Source organism: Ammospiza nelsoni, chromosome W (genome assembly GCF_027579445.1).
Source record: "Ammospiza nelsoni isolate bAmmNel1 chromosome W, bAmmNel1.pri, whole genome shotgun sequence".
NCBI classification, from domain to species: domain Eukaryota; kingdom Metazoa; phylum Chordata; class Aves; order Passeriformes; family Passerellidae; genus Ammospiza; species Ammospiza nelsoni.
Window position 1 is genome coordinate 5163120 of NC_080668.1, and position 18358 is coordinate 5181477.

The 18358-nt window shown below is 45.0% G+C and overlaps 1 protein-coding gene and 1 long non-coding RNA gene across 4 annotated transcripts in view; one reads left to right on the forward strand and one right to left on the reverse strand.

Moving 5' to 3' along the window:
* Positions 1-18358, forward strand: part of LOC132086181 (CBP80/20-dependent translation initiation factor-like) — a 484412-nt gene that overhangs the window by 157431 nt on the left and 308623 nt on the right. The window lies entirely within an intron of this gene.
* LOC132086190 (uncharacterized) lies at positions 410-17501 on the reverse strand. Of its 2 annotated transcripts, none has more exons than XR_009420373.1 (3): positions 17461-17501; positions 3449-3568; positions 410-1705 (listed from the first exon to the last, which is right to left on the reverse strand). It is a non-coding gene; the product is annotated as an uncharacterized LOC132086190 (long non-coding RNA). The 2 variants fall into 2 exon arrangements; XR_009420374.1 differs by lacking the exons at positions 410-1705; positions 17461-17501 and adding exons at positions 2184-2781; positions 5005-5097.

An 18358-nucleotide genomic window follows, 5' to 3' on the forward strand; every position in this document is an offset into this window, starting at 1 on the left:
ACACTGTGGTTGTCTTTGTGTCATATCCTGAAGAAGAGGTTTTTCAGGTTGGAGATATATAAACTTCTGTTCTCTGTTTAAGAACTCAGGGGTTGATTACAGCATCTGTACATGGCTGGAGGGGCCAATCTGAGCATCCTCCAATGCCACTGGGGTGGTCAGAGCACCCTCCAAGCACCACTGCGGTGGTCCTAACATCCTCCAGTGTGACTGGGCCAATCCAAGTATCCTTCAAGATGACTCAGATGAAAATGTTTTGCTGCTGAATGTGCTTCAGCAGCTATAGCAGGGTTAAGAATATAATGTTTGAGAGATATAGTGTCTTACTTGCAGGCTGCTTTGGAAATTTGTGTTCCTTTAATGATAAGGTATAATAGGACATGAATCTAGAACTAATTTGTAGTGTACATCCAGATCTGTATGTGTATCTCTACAGAGAGATACAGTGACACCTCTAACATTTTAAGCAGAATATTCTGGATATCTGGGTGTTAATATATATACATGAGTTTGCTGCTGAAACCTATCAATATTATTTTAACAAAATATTTCAAGGAAAGCCTATAACTATTTGGCAATTAAAAGGTGAAAAATAAACAAAGCCCAAAACAACTACCCCTAAAATCCTCTTCTTTTGTTTGGAAATTTGAGAATAGGTTCATCTACTCCTCAGAGATGCTCTTGCACCGTGGCACACTGCCATCTTGTGGACATTCACAGGCAGGCAAATCTGTCTCTGCTTTGGCAGTGGGCGAATTCCTTCACCATAACTAGTATTTTGAAGCTTTCTCCTGCCCCATCTTTTCAAAGCTCATCTGAGGTGCTTGTTCTTACTGTTAAATAGGCTTTGTTTTGAAAACTTCATGGCTAGGAGCTCATGAGGTCATTGCTTTGTCTCAGCTTGTTAGCTGTAACCTTTTCATCTCTCCTTACTCATAAGTCTGTAGCTGGATTTGGGCAGTAATTCACCTAAGTCCTGACAAAAAGCAACTTTGGAAGAAAATAATCTTTTGAAGACAAATGTTCCCCATACATAAGATCTTTTTATTGCACCCTAGGGAGGATCAGTTATCTGCAACATTTGAGACATGCAGCTCAGATGCAGAATGGGTCTTCATCACCTTCTCCATTTTCATCTCAGCTGGTTTGTTGGAGAAGACCACTTAACAATCTTGGCATCATGAAGACATCACAGTGAGGGCTGAGTAAGTGCATTTTTCTTTTGCTCCCTTTGGCAAATGCTTGGAAAGACTTTCATTCTTGGATGTGTCACAGCCAAATGTCCTGGTCCTAGATAGAGTCTTCAGACTGCGAGTCCTTGGCAAAGTCTACACTTACCAGAGAAAACAACCCAGGGGGCCATCTCCTACAAAATACTCTTTTGCCTCCCTGTGAAGCTACTGTAGCTCACAAAGGATAAAGGAGGCTGCATGTCATGGGGACATGCTGTAAATGCTGCTAGAAAATGAGCAGAGAGTTTTGGGACATGTCTCAAGTGGTTTGTAGACTGGCATCTTGAATTTTTTGGCTTTCAGTTTGTTTGACTCACCTCCAGGGTGGGCTTTCCCTCCTCTGAACAGTGCGGTTGTGCCTTTGCTGGCCAGCTGCTCCTTGTCTTGTATTACATGGCGTTTTTCAAATGCTGGGCTTTACTGGTGCTATGGTGTGGTGGTTTTGCATGGGAGGTAAAGCTTCCGACACACTTCTGTAAAAATCACATTAAAGACAAAAGAAACCCAGGAACTTTCTTTTCCAGTCGGCAAAGAGGTAATGGACTGGGTGGCCCCTGCTGCAGGGCTGGGCGCCTTTCCCCGGGGTACCCGCCAGCTCCTCACCAGCTCCCCATCGGCTGCAGGGCAGGGGAGGGAAGGCTGCACAGCTGAGGCCAGGCCAGGCCATGGCTGTGATTTCTAACATCTTACTGCTACTCAGCCCTGCCCTACCGCCAGCCTGGGTTGAGCCGGGTCTACTGGGCCCTAAGAACAGCCCCAGACAGAGATGGTTTGGCCAGGATTCTACTACCACTGAGGTTCGCCTGCAACTACCAAGCAGGGGAGAGGAGAAGCCATGCCACCAACAACCCTCCCCCCCTCCCCGCCCTTCCCCCCTTTCCTGCAGCAGCTCTGGCCACAAGCTAGTGAGCTCAGCCGGGGTCAGATGACCATCGGCAGGCTCTGGGCAAGTTATTAACTTTTTCAGTGCTTCAATCCTCCCTCGAGTGAGAGAAGGGAACAAAATGTAGCCAGTGTAGAGGAACATGAAAGACATCGAGGTCAGTAAAGAAGTCAAGTCCCAGATGGGAGGGATAAGGAGATGCCTTTATCTTGGGGCTGAAATCCTCTTGTAAAGCTGTGGAGAAAGATGTAATTGATACATCAGACTCTTTCCCTGTATCACATGAAAGCATGGGGAGATGAAGAGTTCAAACTGATGTTGAGCAAAGGCCTCCATACCAAAGAAAGCAGATGTTAAAGTAGCTGTGATCCTATGATAAGTTAGAACAGAGAAGGAGAGAAGAGTGATAAAGATCCTGTGCCCCCAGAAAGAAGATTATTTCAGAGACAGATAAAGAGAATCTTTGCCTTTGAACAGCTCATCTTTAAAACAATACCCCATAAGTTAACATGGCCCATAAACACAGCTGTAGGAAAAGCTTGTGGAAAATGGGAGAGATTTCACAATGGCAGATTTCCCCGGGCAGCTGCTGTTCGTGGAGAGAACTGTTTTCTTGTGGAGGAGTCTTCATAACATTAACAAGAGGCACTTCTCTTCCTAAGTGAACTGAAGAAAGAGTATTTTAGAGGTGGTAAACTGTTTGAAATTTTCAGGTTTTTTTCTTTACATTATCAGTGGGAAAGAAAAGGTTGTAGGGGGAGGAGAAGTTTTCTGAAGGTTTTGTTCTGATTCTTATTACTCTTTCTTTTAGTTACAGTAAATAAATTTTTCTTTATACCCTTTTAAAGTTTTGAGTCTGCTTTGCCTTTCTCCTAATCCTGCCTCACAGAAAATGAGTAAGTACATTCTAGTGAGTGCACTGGTGATTAGCCAACACTAAACCCACTATACTCATTGGTGCATTGGCCGAGAAATCTTAAATTAGTGAACCAAAACCACAACATATGGGATAAACTTGGAAGGCAGCACTGATATAATTTGGTTTGGCATCTTAATTGTCTTGCAGCTCATGTCCTTCTGTTTCCTTACTGATTTTTGACGCTTTTTGTCATATACTTGGAGTTATAAACTGCTTGTTTGTCTTCAGACTACACTTGTCATCCAGCTTCCTTGTTGGATGAAAAACAAGAGAGCAGCTCCTCAGGAGAAAGACAGACTCTTTAATTGTTCATGTTCCTTTTAGAACCACTGTATTCTTGACTTTGTCCAAACAGGCTTAGAAGTGCCGGGATTCCTGACTGTGCTGGGATCTCACCTGAATTTAGGCACTTACCAGGCATTGGAACACCTCCTCATTGACAAGTATTTTCAAGTCAGACATTACAGTTTGACGTGGAGATCATGTGAGTAAAGGCAGGACATCTGTGTGGGCTGGTCACTCAAATTTCTTGTCCTAGGAGAGGCATGGACACATTGGGACATTATTTGTTGCATCTCAGTGTAGAGATCTAGAGAAGTATGAAAAACATAGTTCACTTTCCTGGTAAAATTTAAAAGCTTAATAAAGAACAATAGGAGATAAAGACAGTAAAGCAAAGATTACGGCTGGGTGTGTCTTGGCACTCAGCCAAGTGTGCACTGTTACCTTCAGGGATAGCCCTTAAATACTTTTTCCATTACATCAGCCCATTGCATATTCATAGGCCCTTATGCATATTAATATTTTAATAAACTAGTTTACATATTCCAGAAACTATTTTGCATGGCCCCTCCTTGGGTCCACCTTTTTAGAGTATGCATGTTTCTTGGCTGTGGTTTTGGCTCCTTCTCTATTACTTCCAGTTTGGGCCTTGGTCCATACTTTCTTCAGATGGCAGATGCTGATAGTTGGCATATCAATAGCAGGGTCCTCATTACATGTTCACTGAATGTTATCCCAACCAAACAGACAGTTCACTCATAACTATATCAGCTACCACTACTACTATGTCTAATTTTTTTGTTAATAGCATAAATAAAAGCAAAGTTATTTTAACATTATACATATAGCATTCATCTTAATATTTGTGAAAAGCCAACAATATAATGTGTATTTATAACAGAAAGTTGAATGATTCCTATCTGGGTATACCCATGTCCTTTCCCTGTCTGCTCTGCAGGAGCCCAGTGGGACCCACTCACACATGGACTTGGTCAGACACGGTAGGTTCTTTAAGAGTGATTAAGTCAATCCAGGTGTCCAGGGGAAGAAGGGTGGATCAGCAAGCATCACCTCTGCTGTCACTCTGAATGGTGGGGGGGGGGGGGAGGGGAGGAAATCAGTGTCCAGCACTGGTGTGAGGGCTTGCTTCTGGACCCTACAGATCACTGATCCTTCCAGGGTAGTAGTGGCAGGGGGACATGTCTCTTTGGAGCTCAGGGACGGCTCTTTGATGGGGTGGTGTTATTTACTATCACCATACAGAATCCTCATCCTCTCCATGCCCTCTCTTACCCACTCTTTCTGCACTTTAGGGTTGGGCAGTTGTCATTTTAACCAGCTTGGTCTGCAGCTCAGATCCTTCCTCTTTCAGTCTTGCCCATAACAACATGGCCCTCTCTCAGTAGTCTGTTCTGCACCCATTAAGCTGGGATGGGCTCATCCCTATGTCTTGCATTCCCTCTGTCCAAGTTTAGGAATGGTATTCTCCAATTTAGTACTCCCACTAAAAAGAAAATCATGAGCCATTCCCCTCCTCCCTCCAGTGAGAGACACAAAAAGCAGAGATCATGGGTTAAGATAAGAACAATCAATTGGAAACAGCAATGAGATAAGAAAAACAGTAACAGCAGCAATATTAATTACAAAAGTGTACAAAAGCAAGAGTGATTTACATGCAAAATGCTCACCATAGACCCCAGGTGATAATGAACACTGGCAGACCGGTTCCCCCCTCTAGCAATGCTTTTCTTGATCCCAGGCCATGCTCCTCTTCACAAGGGAGAGTTCCTTACTTCACCCCTGGTAATAACATGAAATTGTATAGACTAACAACCTAGACACACTCACATGGTTCTAGGGTCTGCCCCCTCACAGCTAGTGTGAAAAAATTAACTGCCCTGGCCAAAACTGGGACACTACCCACCCCTTTTTTCTTTACCATCTACATCAAGCCCAGGTCCTGCTCCTGTATAGATAGATATTTATATATTTATACACACACAAGCACGGGTGTCATTTCCATAATCAACAGCCATCCCTCCAAGATGTCTGTTGAGTTCATTTAGTCCAAGACTGTGGGTTCTATCTGTCCTAGATGTCTTCCAGAGCAGGGGGGCTGGTGTGCTGTCAGATGGTTGCAAGCTGCATCAGGAGCTCACAACTGCTGTATCTGGAGCAGTCCATTTTCATCATCCATGGTAGTTATGGCACACAGTTGCAGTGCCATTCAGCAACCAATATTATACAATTCAACATTACAGACTGTTCTCACCAAAAAATCAAATCCCCCTGAGGTACACATGGTGTTTCCCTGTCCCTCTGCATTACTCACCAAGTGCACCCAGGTCCTTGAGCAAAAGCAGTCCCATGGATGGGTTTGCCTTTGCTTGAGGCAGGCCTAATCCAAACTGTCTTCCCTAACACATTCCTTATATGCACCATGGGGACTTTATTCCCTTCTAAGGTACATTCAGGTTTTGATTGGGCAGGGTCAGTTTGATTGGTAGAGCCTTGGGTGTTAACTAAGCCCATGGCCTTGGCTAAATGTAGATTCCAATATTTGAAGTTCCTACCTCCCATTGCCTCTGCTGTGGTTTTTAGCAGTCCATTGTACCATTCAATTTTCCCAGAGGCTAGTGCATGATAGGGAATATAAGACTATTTCTGAAATGAGTCCCATTGTCCAACTCAGTTCTTTCTGGGGTCCCATGTTTCCACAGAAATTGTTTTTCAAGGCCCAAGATGGTGTTCCAGGAAGTGGTGTGAGGCACAGGGTACATCTCCATCCACCCAGTGGTTGTTTCCACCATTGTAAGCATGTAACACTTGCCTTGGCAGGTTTGCGGGTGTGTGATGTAATCAATCTGCCAGGCCTCCCCATATTTATATTTTAATCATCGTCCCCCATACCACAGAGGCTTTGCCAGCTTGGCCTGCTTGATTGCAGGGCATGTTTCAGTTATGGATAACCTGGGAGATAGTGTCCATAGTTAAGTCCGCCCCTTGATCACAAGCCCATCTGTATGTTGCATCTCTTCCCTGATGACCTGAGGCATCATGGACCCACCAAGCAAGAAATAATTAATTCTTATCTTTCCAGTCCAGATCTGAGTCACTTTCATCTTGGCACTCCGATCTACCTGTCCGTTGTTGTGATGTTCTTCGGTAGCTCGACTGTTGGGTACATGTGCATCTACATGATGTACTTTTATAGCCAACTTTTCTACCCAGGCAGCGATGTCTTGCCACAATTCAGCAGCCCAGATGGGTTTCCCTCTGTGCTGCCAATTGGCCTTTTTCCATCAGTCCAGCCACCACCACAGAGCGTTTGCTACCATCCACAAGTCAGTGTACAGGTAGACAGCTGGCCGTTTCTCTCGTTCAGTGTTATCTAAAGTCAGCTGGACAGCTTTCAGCTCTGCAAGATGACTCAATCCACCTTGTCTCTCTATAGCTTCTGCAACTCACCTCGTAGGACACCATACAGCAGATTTCCATTCTATGTATACCTATGATACAGCAGGAACTGTCAGTGAAGAAAGCGTATCACTTTTCATTTTCTGGTAGCTGATTACATGGTGGGGCCTCCTCAGCATGCCACCTGTTCCTCCTCCTCTTCTGATTATAGTCTGAGATTCTCAACTTCAGGCCAGTTTGTGATGACTTCCAAGATGCCTGGGCAATTGAGATTTCCTATTTGAGCTCACTGTGTGATCAGAGCTATCCACTTACTCTATGTAGCATCAGTGGCATAATGTATGGACGGGGCTTTCCATTTGAACATCCAGCCCAGCACCAGCAGTCAGGGTGCCAGGAGTAGCTGTACTTCAGTGCCAATCACTTGTGAAGCACCTCGAACCCCTTAATAAACCACCAGCATTTCCTTTTCAGTTGGGGTTTAACAGGCCTCAGATCCTTTGTATCCCCAACTTCAGAACCCCAGGGGTGGTCCTCAAGTCTCCCCAGGTACTTTTTTCCAGAGACTTCAGAAAGAACCATTCTCCCCAGCTGTGGTGTAGAGCATATTTTTTACATCTTGTCCTGTCCTGACTGGCCCAAGGACTACTACATGAACATTCTCCTGTTTAATCCGTTCAAAAGCTTGTTGTTTTTTGGGACTTGAAAATTGTTGTTCTTCCATATCACATAATAGACATATCTTACAATCTGAGTGTAATCTGGAATATGCATCCTCCAGAAACCTACAGTGCCTAGGAAACCCTATGTTTTCTTCTTGCTGACCAGTGGGGACATAGCTGCTGTTTTGTTGACCACGTCTGTTGGAATCTGGTGATGTCTTGCCATTGCTTTCAGGAGGATCTGGATTATCTTCTTTACTTTCTCCAAAACTTCCTCTGCTGTGTTGCCCCACCCCACCCTTTTCCACTGCAGTCTGCATCAGTTAATGGCAAATCATAGGACTGTGTTTCTACCCCTGGGGCAGTTGGTTCCAGGTGTACTGGATGCCCCTCCAGGTGAAAGCAAACTGTGGCCTGCAGGCTGCTGCTAAAGGAATGGAGAAAAGTACATTAGCAATGTTGATGATGGCACCACTTTGCTGCCTTGAACTCCAGTTCGTACTGAAGTTCCAGCATGTCTGGCACGGCATCACTCAGTGGTGGTCTGACTTCGTTCAGACAGCAATAGTCCACTGTCAGCCTCTGTGGGTGAGGGTCTGTAGTGACACAGAGTCCCCAGGCAGGTGCAAAAGAGAGACGCTTTATTGCAAAAACCAGGCCTTTTTAAGCAGTTAGCCCATTATCAGTTACATAGTTTTAAAGCATAACAAACATAATTCAGCCAACCACCATACACCATGATGTGAACATACGATAGTTATATAACTTGATTTTATACCCCTAATTCAGCTGAGTCTCTTTCCCGCAGTCCTTTTCTACTTAGCCAAAGTAACAGGCCTGAGCCATGATTTTACAAGGCCTTCCTTTTGCAAAGTTTTACTTATCGGTAACAAGTCTCCACTCTCCACTGGACTTATGCACAGGCCATACAGGACTATGAAAGGGTAAGGGATTATTGCTGACTACTACCTGGCTCTTCAGTTCACAAATCATTTATATGGACGGTGGTCACAGAGTTCTGGTTGGTGCGGTATTTTTGATGATGCACTGTTGTGATAGTGATTGGTACCTGTTATTCTTCAACCCTCAGCAGTCCCACAGCAGAAAGGTCCTTTGAGAGACCAGGCAAGATATTCAACTTATTTCCTCTGTCTCCACAACAGCTATCCCAAAAGCCCAATGATGCCCTTTTGGGTCCTTGAAATACCTTCTCCTGAGGTAATCTATGCCAAGGATGCACAGGGCCTCTGGGCCAGTCACAATGGGGCGTTTTTGACATTCGTTCCCAATCAGGCTCACTTCAGGTTCCAGTACAGTCAGTTATGGGATCCTCCTGTCATCCCAATAATAGAGATGGATTCTGTCCCTACATATCTTGATGGCACCAGGATACATTGTACACCGGTATCAACTAAAGCCTTATACTCTTGAGGGTCTGATGTGCTAGGCAATCTGACCCACACAGTCCAATAGATATGATTGTCCCTTTCCTCCACCTGGCTGGAAGCATGACCCCTCTAGTCCTGGTCATAGCACTTGTTGCTCACTTGTAAATATGACCTGGAGGTCCCTTCAAGAGGATCAAAAGTAACATTAGCCCTTCTGTTCTGTCTGAGGACTTGCCCACAGGAAACTGGAGCAACATTTATCTTTGAAGAATTTCTTATGGTTGCTGTTTTCCCTTCCAAGTCACATCCCTGTGCTGCTAGAACTAAGGTGGGTTTTCCATCCCATTTCCTCATGTCCTCTCTGTGGTCATGCAGGTAAAACCACAGGTTACCTCAAGGTATGGACCCTCTCTCTTGAGCAGCGGTGTGCTTGCTCCCAATAGCAGACGCTGGTCCATACTGGTGAGGCATGGGACATTTCCTCTCTTACTTGCTTGAGTTTTTCCAATCTGTCTGCAGTCTTGGACAGCCTTTCCACAGCCGAGGTGTAGGTTGGTAGGGAGGAAAAAAGATGATCATATTGCTGGAGTCGAGTAGTCACCTGAAGCACTGTCTGTTCTCCTTTCATTGACATCAATGCCAATGAGCTGGTGTACAATGATGGCACGCTCCATGTAAACTTCTGCCGCACGGATTGTGTACACCAGACCTCATCTGAATCTATAGGAGACTGCTTGTTATTTGAATTCCTATATAGTACCTCCAGCACATCTAATTGTCTCAGGTACTAGATACCTTTCTCCATGACATTCCACCTGCTTGGGCACACTACTAGATCATCCTTGAGAGAATACCTTTCCCTCACACTTGACAGGTGTCAACTCCAGAGGCTGAGTTTCTGTCCTCTTCCCAATCCCCTTGTCAATGCCTGCATCCCTGGACAGGGATACCAGTTGCTTGGCTTTGCTACCATCTAGTTTCATATTGTGGGCTGTGCTATCCCAGTATCGGAGCAGCCAGGTCAATAGGGGCTTACCTAGCTGGCATCTAAAATGTTTTAGCATATCTCGCAGATCACCCAGATATAGGGATTGAGTGATTATCACTGGCCCTGCCTTTTCCTCCTGTTGTGAGCGTCCTACTTCTTCATCCCTGACTAAGCAAACTGATTTGGTCTTGGATTTCTTCTTCTGTATAGGGGCAACTGCTACCAGCACGGGTTTTTCCTCTGGTTCAGCTGCAGTCTGAGTGGCCACAGTGCCTGTTGCTCTGCTTTTCTCCTCCTCCCCTGAGGGTGCTGACTAGTATCAAGCAGTGTCTGATAAATAGTAGCCAGGGCTCAACACATCGCAATAAGTTGCTTCTCCCTGGTGTTGCCGCAGCATTCTCATTGAAAATATTCTGTCACTTTATCAGGGTCCTATAGTTGTTCAGGGTGGACTTCCAAACCATTGGAGAAGAGAATGTCCCCAAATACTGGCCTATGTCCTCCCACATTCCATGTCACTCAGGGCTATCCACTCTCAGGGCAGATCTCTGAAGGACCTTCCTAGAAATCTCTTTTGTAACTCTACACATGGTTTTGACCATACTTAGGAGACCTGGTGGACTTAGCAACAAGAACATGCTTTCCTTAACATCCAAAGGGAATTCAAAATTCTCAAAAGCTGTTGTAATAGGCATGAAGGAAGAAAAGCTGGGGAAATTCATCCTCCCCTGTTCCCCCCACAGGCTGAGTATGATTATTAATGAATTCCCAGAGGCAGCACCCAAGGCAGGGGCAGGAGAGCAACACTGAATATACATCCCAAATGATCCTCATTGCCATTGATGTTAATCATGTCATAAGCTGATATCACACAGGACATTAACGAAGCAATCCTGATTCCTTTGCCTGCTCTGAAAAAGAGCACCGTGAGGAGCACATAAGGGAATATATACAGGGTTAGATGCCACAACTACATGAGTAGGCCAAGAAACCTTTTAGCCAGTGGCTCTGTACCTAAAATTGCATCTGTAGTGGTTTAAAACAAGCAGAGAATTAAACCTTGTCTTGGTTTGAAAGACAGGTGTCAGGAGAGGGAGGTAGGAACCTCCCTTGAAATGGAGAATATGACCCCCTTCTCTCCAAATTATTATAACTTTGAAATTAAGGGGCTTTCAAGCAAAGATATGGGAAAAGGAATAACAGTTCTTTACTAGTATGTATATGTATAACAAGGCAAACAAACAACAATGGCAGCAACAACAAACAAAACCAGAATACCAGTAACGGCCTGCTTTCAGCTGCAGGCACTTTCCCCTTTGGAATAGTTATGGCCACAGCTGGCAGGGGTGCTGGTGGCTCCCTGGCTGGGCAGGGCAGGTGCGATGATTCTTCTGCAGCTGCAGGGGGCGCTGTGGCACAAGTTTGGCCATCTCTCTCACATGGTAATGGTAGATGTAGCTGGCAGAAGGGATGGAAAAGTGGCTTCCTTTACAAACCCCCAGCGACAGACAATCCTGGTGCCCCTCCAGATGGTGAAAAGAGCTGTAGCAGGAACCTCGAAAGCATCAAGCTGAACGGCAGGTGTGAAAAGTGCATATTATATGGCTCTACACAGATATTTACTATATGTATTATGTTGTATTAATTAGTAGTGCTGTATTAACATTTTAATAGTATGGTACATGTAGTTTTATAGTTAAAAGGTAACTTTTGTAGTTAAAATAGGAACTATGTATGTGGGATATTTTTAAAGAAAGGAATGAGGTACTCACACCAGATAGCAGCCACAGGACACCTAAATCTTTCAGAGAAAGAGAATTTATTGCTCTCTTATCAGAAGAAACTAACTTCTTCCCGCCTTGCTCAGCCATAAAGACGCCATCAGGATTAAGAGGAAGAAGCTGACACTGATCAGACAGAATCCTTTGTTTGAATGGAATTTATGCATCATGTATGAGATGTATGAATATGTAACAGGCTATTGCTCTTAAGGGTTAATCCTCTGTTAACGGGTGTCCTTTTTTGGGCTTATTTTGCCCAGAAAGAGGTACCCGGACTGTCCATAACTCTTTGGTTTTGTTGTCTCATATTGTCCTAATCCAAATTGTCCAAATTATTATTACTCTAATTATATCACTATTTTTATAACCATTTTATTACTATTAAACTTTTAGAATTTTAAAACAAGTGATTGGTGTTTTTCACAGCTGGGATGAGCAAAATACCGGAGTGGTAGATGAGATGTATCAGAAACTCCACAGCTGTATCTGGAACTGCGGGACATCCTGGCAGGCAGGGTGTGTAGGGCTACAGTGTTGCAAAACCACAAAGCGGTGACAAAGAAACAGCGGAGTCTGGGCAGCAGCAGCCCAGCTCCCGAACACAGACTGAAGAGGTTCCCTTGGAGGGGAAAAGGGCTCGGGGTCCCAGCGTTTCCCCTGAGGCACCTTAGCAGATGGTGAAAGTTTTTTTTTAGGGAGGTGTAGGGTATTAATAGGGTCCCAGTTCAGTGGCTGCTCTCATGAGCAAAGGCTTACCCATGGCAGTGAAGCGATATGTGGAATAAATAGACTCCAGAACCTGATGTAGTTATGAAGTGGGTATGTATTGTCAGCAGCTGGCACAAGCAAGATAGCTCTCATGAGAGCTTGTGCCCTGAGCTCTGTTCTAAGTCACATCGTTATTCACGAAGATGTTCCATACACATTACATTACACAATCTCTCCATGCATATTCAACCCCTGGCCCTGCCTGTCCTCGCCTCACATGGTAATTAGATTCATGCCCTTTGGAGCATGCATTGTTCACTGTGGGGGTCACACAGGGGGTCTCTGGTGGTCTCTGAGACTGAAGGCTGTGGTCTTCATCATGGTTGAACTTTTGAACTTTTCTTCTTTGCGCGTGTGCTTTGGTCCCTTGGTGCTTATCTGAGTACATCTGTCTGTCACAGACATTTTTTCATAAAAATCCTTTCTTTTAGGATTTGTCCTTTCTGGGAAGCTGAGGCCCCAGAAGAAAAATGTAAACAATTATTATCTGCTGATGTGGAATACAACAGGTGCATCTGTGATTGGTCTTCTGTGAGTGTTTGGATTTACTGACCACTCACAGGAGAGATTGTCCTGCTTTCTGCCTGTACACAGAACCTTGTTGTGAGATTCCTATTCGATTCTTAGCTTAGCAGCTTCTGCAACTTCTCTCTCTATTCCTTTTAGCATAGTCATAATGTATTATATATCATAAATCAATAAATCCAGCCTTCTGATCATGAAGCAAGATTCTCGTCCATCTCAGCCTGAGGAACCCTCGCAAGTCGCTGCAATATCTGTCGATTTTGATCAGCTTGGAGACAGAGGAACCCCTTTATCTGGGTTTCTGCATTCCCTGGTCTTCTCTCGGTATTGTTCTTTATCGCAGAGAGCTTCAGAAATTTGCATTTTCCTATGCCCGTTGTACCATGGCAGAGGTTTCTTAAGTAAAAGGTTAAAATTCAACACCTAATTCTACAAGCTAAAATTTCAGTGCTTAATTCATATTGCTAACTTAAGTGAACGCCCAAAACCTCCATTTCAGCAGAAGAAGCAGGAGAGGGCTGAGCTCCAGGGGCAGCAGCAAATTCTCCCCCTCCAGTAAGCAGCAACTCAACCGGTCCTCCTCCAAAGCCGTGAAAGCAAGAGAGCTAGGAGCTATGCCCAGACCCCTTTTCCCTAGCCAGATTCTCGTGGTATCTCTGCCCCTTCAAGAGAAACACTCAGATAAGAGATGTGCAGCCAGGTGCCCTCCTCCCCTGAGCTTGGCAACATCTTTTGTCTCTCTTAAGTACCTGTTTGCTTGGGTTCCTTAGTGATCAGTAGGACAAAATTCCATGAGAGAAAGAAACAAAAGGAAAAATCCTAATGTTATGGTTTGATGTTGGCACAATGCCAGTGCCCTTATGAAAATATATTTTCCCTAGTGTCTGCTGTGAGATGTGATTAGAAATAGAGCAAAGCAGGCTCCAGCTTAGGAATAAAGGAAAAAACTCTATTAACTTAAAATATGAATAAAAAAGGAACACAGAACTCAGAATGAAAACTTTCTAAAAACATTCCTCCTCCTCCTGCCCCTAATTTTAACATAACACAGTGAGACAAAACTTTGGATTCTCAATCAAATTATTACTTTTCAGATAATCAACTCTCAGTTTATCACAACCCTTTAGATAATCCACTCAGTTCATTAAGGAGAGAGGAGTCCCTCTTGTACCATAGGCTTCCCCAGGAAACACAGTTGAAACCTCTTGTGTTTCCATGTCACACATGGCACTGCCTGGAGAACATTTGCTATCATGACATCTTCCTTCCATGTCCAGTGCTCTCACCACTGCACATGGACTAGGGCTGCTTCTAGGGTTCCTTTTCTAAGGATGCTTCGCCCAGTTTTAAAAAAGCAACAGTCTCTCACTTTTGTGACACCAGTCCCCCCCCCAAATTCACCCTCTGGGGCCAAGGGGTCTCAAGAACAGAGAGCTTCTTCTTCTGTCTCTGTTTTTGCTACTACTTCACATAACATCACTGCACTCTCTTGGCTCGAAGCCATTGCCTCCCCCTAAATGCAGTCTTTGTGTCACAGGAAACAAATGGGTCTGTCCATGGCTATACAAGAAAAGAGTCCAGCCAAAGGCCACTCCATCATCTCTTCTCACTTAGGATTCTTCTTAACTTCTGACTACTTTCACGTGCACGAACTTTCATTACACTTGCTCATTTCTTCCTATTTCATCTCTATCTTTCTTCTCATTCATCTCCAAGAGGATCAGTATTTGTAAGCCTTCCATCATCCAAGAAAAGTGTTAATATCTCGGGCTCTGCCTGCCCAGAACTCCCACGCCTGCTGGGCACCTTCTCGTCACATCCCTCACTTCTCCTCAGCCAGCAGTGTTGCCAGCACATGATATTGAATTTCAAGGTGGTACAAGCACAGGCACAGGCTCTGTCTCTCTCTCTCCCAGGGGAGGGCAGCAGAGGGCTGCCCGATGCCTCTCAGTGTTCCTCCACTCTTCCATCCTGCAGGGGCCTTCACCTCCCTTCTCTGTCCAAGGCTCCAGCCTACCTCAACCCTGGCCACATGGCTTCCCCTCCCCCACCCAGCCTGCAGCTGGGCAGGGGAGGTCTGACCTCTTTAACGGACCAGAACCAAGAGAGAGTTCCCCTGGGAGTTCTCTGCTTTTAACCCTCTGTGTTCTCAGAGGTGTCGCTGTCGAGGCAGTCACGACACAAAGCAGAGACCACAAGCAGTCTCAGTTGGCAACTCTTTATTCTTGAACATGGCTAACTTTTATACACTTTCCAATTGTTTATGCTTCTTCTACCTTAGCTATTGGCCACAATAAGTCAACATAATGCTATTGGTAAAAAGTTATAGTGACTTCAGCTAGCTTTCTAAAAATACTTCATCCAGCTGCAAGGTGTTCTTATCTTTCTTCTCTCGGTCTCCTTGGTTACAGCCTTGGAGAGAGCTCCTTATCACCTTCTTCTTACTTCTTTAGCTAACAGGCCCACTGCTAGCCCCTTCCACACAGAGGCATATCCATGTCCTCAGTGGCCACACTAGGTGCTAATATTCAAATCTGAGCACTGATTGGTTTGACCACAACCTCCCAAATAACTCACTTCCTTATTAAACCAGAACACCTAAACCCCAACAAACCCCCAAAAAGCCACTCCCCTTCCCCCTGCCTCCCTGTAATGAGAAAGGAACAAAGGCAGAGACTGGGTTAAGATAACAATTTACTGAAAGGAAACAGCAATATGATGAGGAACAAACCGTAACAGCAACAATATTAATAAGAGGACTATGTTAAAATATGATTTACACACAAAAGGTGCTGTTATAGATGAGTAATGAGATGGTTGGCTCTCACAATTAAGGGGTGAACATTATATGCATGTTAAGAGAAGTTTTGTAGATGTATAGTTATGTTACTGTAATATGTCCTCCCCCTTGCATTGTTATCATGGGTTGGCCTTGGTAGTTGGGGCATTTGGGAGGGTTGGCTTGTTACTATAGTAATACCTGACCTCCAACCAAGATGTAAGAAAGTGATCTCCACCACTAGACAGCAAGGAAGGAGTCAACTGACAAGACTTTAGGAGGGGCTAGAGGTATAAAAGGCAGAGCATCTATTTTGAAGAGGAGCGTGTGGCTGATAGACTCAGGGGCTCCCAGTGCTGTAATTTTTCCTTATTTAGTCATTTTGTTGTATTTTTGTTGAGGTTTAATGATACTTTTAAAATTTTAAAAGTGAGCAGTTGTTTCTCACAATGCTCACCACCTTGACTCAGTTCCCCGTTGCTGCCAAGACAAAGACAAAATGGCTGATGTTTCTGCAGCCCAGCAGTGACATGCAGCCTCCTGAGACAAAGACAGGATGGTGGACATTTCCACAGCCATTGTTCTCCTTCCCTGAGCCCAAGACAGCAAAAACCAATGACAGACAAACCTTCCAAGCCAGCTCATCCATGCTGCACCACTCCAGCTGTTCCCAGACTGGCCACCCTGCTCTGCTGGGCTTGGCTGTGTTTGACAGTTTTCAGCTGGGCTCAGCTCAACTTGGCTCTGCTCAGCTCCATTTGGCTCTACTTGGCCCCAGTTGGCATGGCTCTGCTTGGCTCTTATCAGCTCAACTGTGTTCTCTTCTTGGAGTTGTCTTCTCCCAAGAACCAGAAGTGATAATGAACAATGGCAGACAGGTTTTCCCCCTCCTGCAATGCTTTTCTTGACCCCAAGCTGTGCCCCTCTTCTTGAAGGGACAGTTCCTTACTTCCACTCCTGGTAATAACATGAAATTGTATATACTAGCAACCTAGACATGCCCACACATCTCCAGGGTCTGCCCCCTCATGGCTACTGTGAAAAAATTCTGTCCTTTTCCAAAACTAGGACACCCTCTCTCCCCCTGTTATTGGCTTGGTTGATGTAGTGTGTGCCCCATGTGCTGTATGTCCCTCCTGTCACTCACCAGATCTAACACTGACGTCCTTCATGTGTCCACCAAACACTTATGAACAAGTTGGAGTGCCTTCTTAGGAGCCCCAAACAAGGGAATTTTTTTCTCCCCAGATCCAAGTGCATTCCATCCAAAATGTGTAGTCATGGCTTTGCTTTTAGAGGTTTCTAGTCTATCATAGTTTGACATGGGAGGAATTTAAGGAAGTGATGCAAAAGCTTTTTATATAACTAACAGTCTGTTGAACCACTGAGAAGCTGAACACGCCTCTGTGAAAAACACATATTAAAGACGAAAATCCCAGGAAAGTTCTTTTTCTCTTCCAGTTGGCAAGAATGTAACACGCCCCGGGCCCCTGTCTTGGCCAGGCTGCGCCCTCCCCCCCTTTCCCGGGGTGCCTGCTGGGCCCCGTCCCGGGCCAGCCCGGGCAGGCTTTACTGCGGGGCGCCAAGCCCCTCTCCGAGGGGAAAACGGGGAACTCTGAGCCCTGTTCTGGCCAGGCCAGGCCCCCAACAGCTGCCAGGCAGGAAGGTGGGGGAGGCAGCGGAGCCCTGGCCAGAGTAAGGCCATCCGCGGCTGTTAAGATCTTCCCATCAGGTCCCCTTCCCCCAGCATGGCTGAGACCAGAAACAACTCTACAACCCATGTAGAGTGGCCCTGCAGCTAGAATTAAACACAAAAAAAAAAAACCAAAAACCAACCATGAAGACGATCCTGACGCAGCCGCAGCTCTCGCCACAAGTTACCAGCGGGTCAGGTGACCATCTGCAGAGCCCAAGCAACATATTAACCCTTTTAGTACTTCAATCCTCCCTCAAGTGAGAGAAAGGAACAAGATGCAAGCATATGAAAAAACAACATGAAAACATCATGATCAGTGAAGAAGAATTCAAGTCCCAAATAGGAGAGATGAGGAGATACCTTAATTTTGGAGCTGAAATCCTCTTAGAAACGATGGAAAAAAACCTCTTTTTCCCTATAACACATGAAACTATAGAAAGATAAAGGATTCAAAGTGATATCAAACAAAGACCTCCATACTAAAGTAAATAGATGTTAAAGTAGCTGTGATCCCATGTGTTGCCTTCTATATCAAGGCAGGCGACCTGGTTCTGAGGTACAGCTCGACAGCCCACTCTCCAGGGCCGTTCGGGCCAATGACACAGGCAGACATCAATATGATGGACGGTCAAAAGGCCTTTATTACTTCTTCTCATGGGGTCTTATAGTCTAAGGGGTCTCTACGTCAAAAAGGGGTTTGTCCTTCTTATCTATAGTTAGTAGGGAATGGAAAAGTACTGGGTAAGGAGTGGAAAAGTGCTGGGTAAGGGATGGAAAGTTGCTGACTTCAGTGGGGCAACATTCCTATTGTTAGTGGGGCCACATTCCTATTGTTAGTTTCTTATCTATGAGTAACTGAGGGTCTTATCTACGGGAAACAGAGGGTCCTGCCTTTCCGTAACATCGCGACAATCTTCCGCAGCGCCTCTCCCTGACTACCACACCCATGAAAAGTTTAAACAGAAAAAGAGAGAAGAGTAGTCCTGTACCCCCAGGAGAAAAGATTTCTGTTCCCAGGGAATGAAGATGATTTTAGAA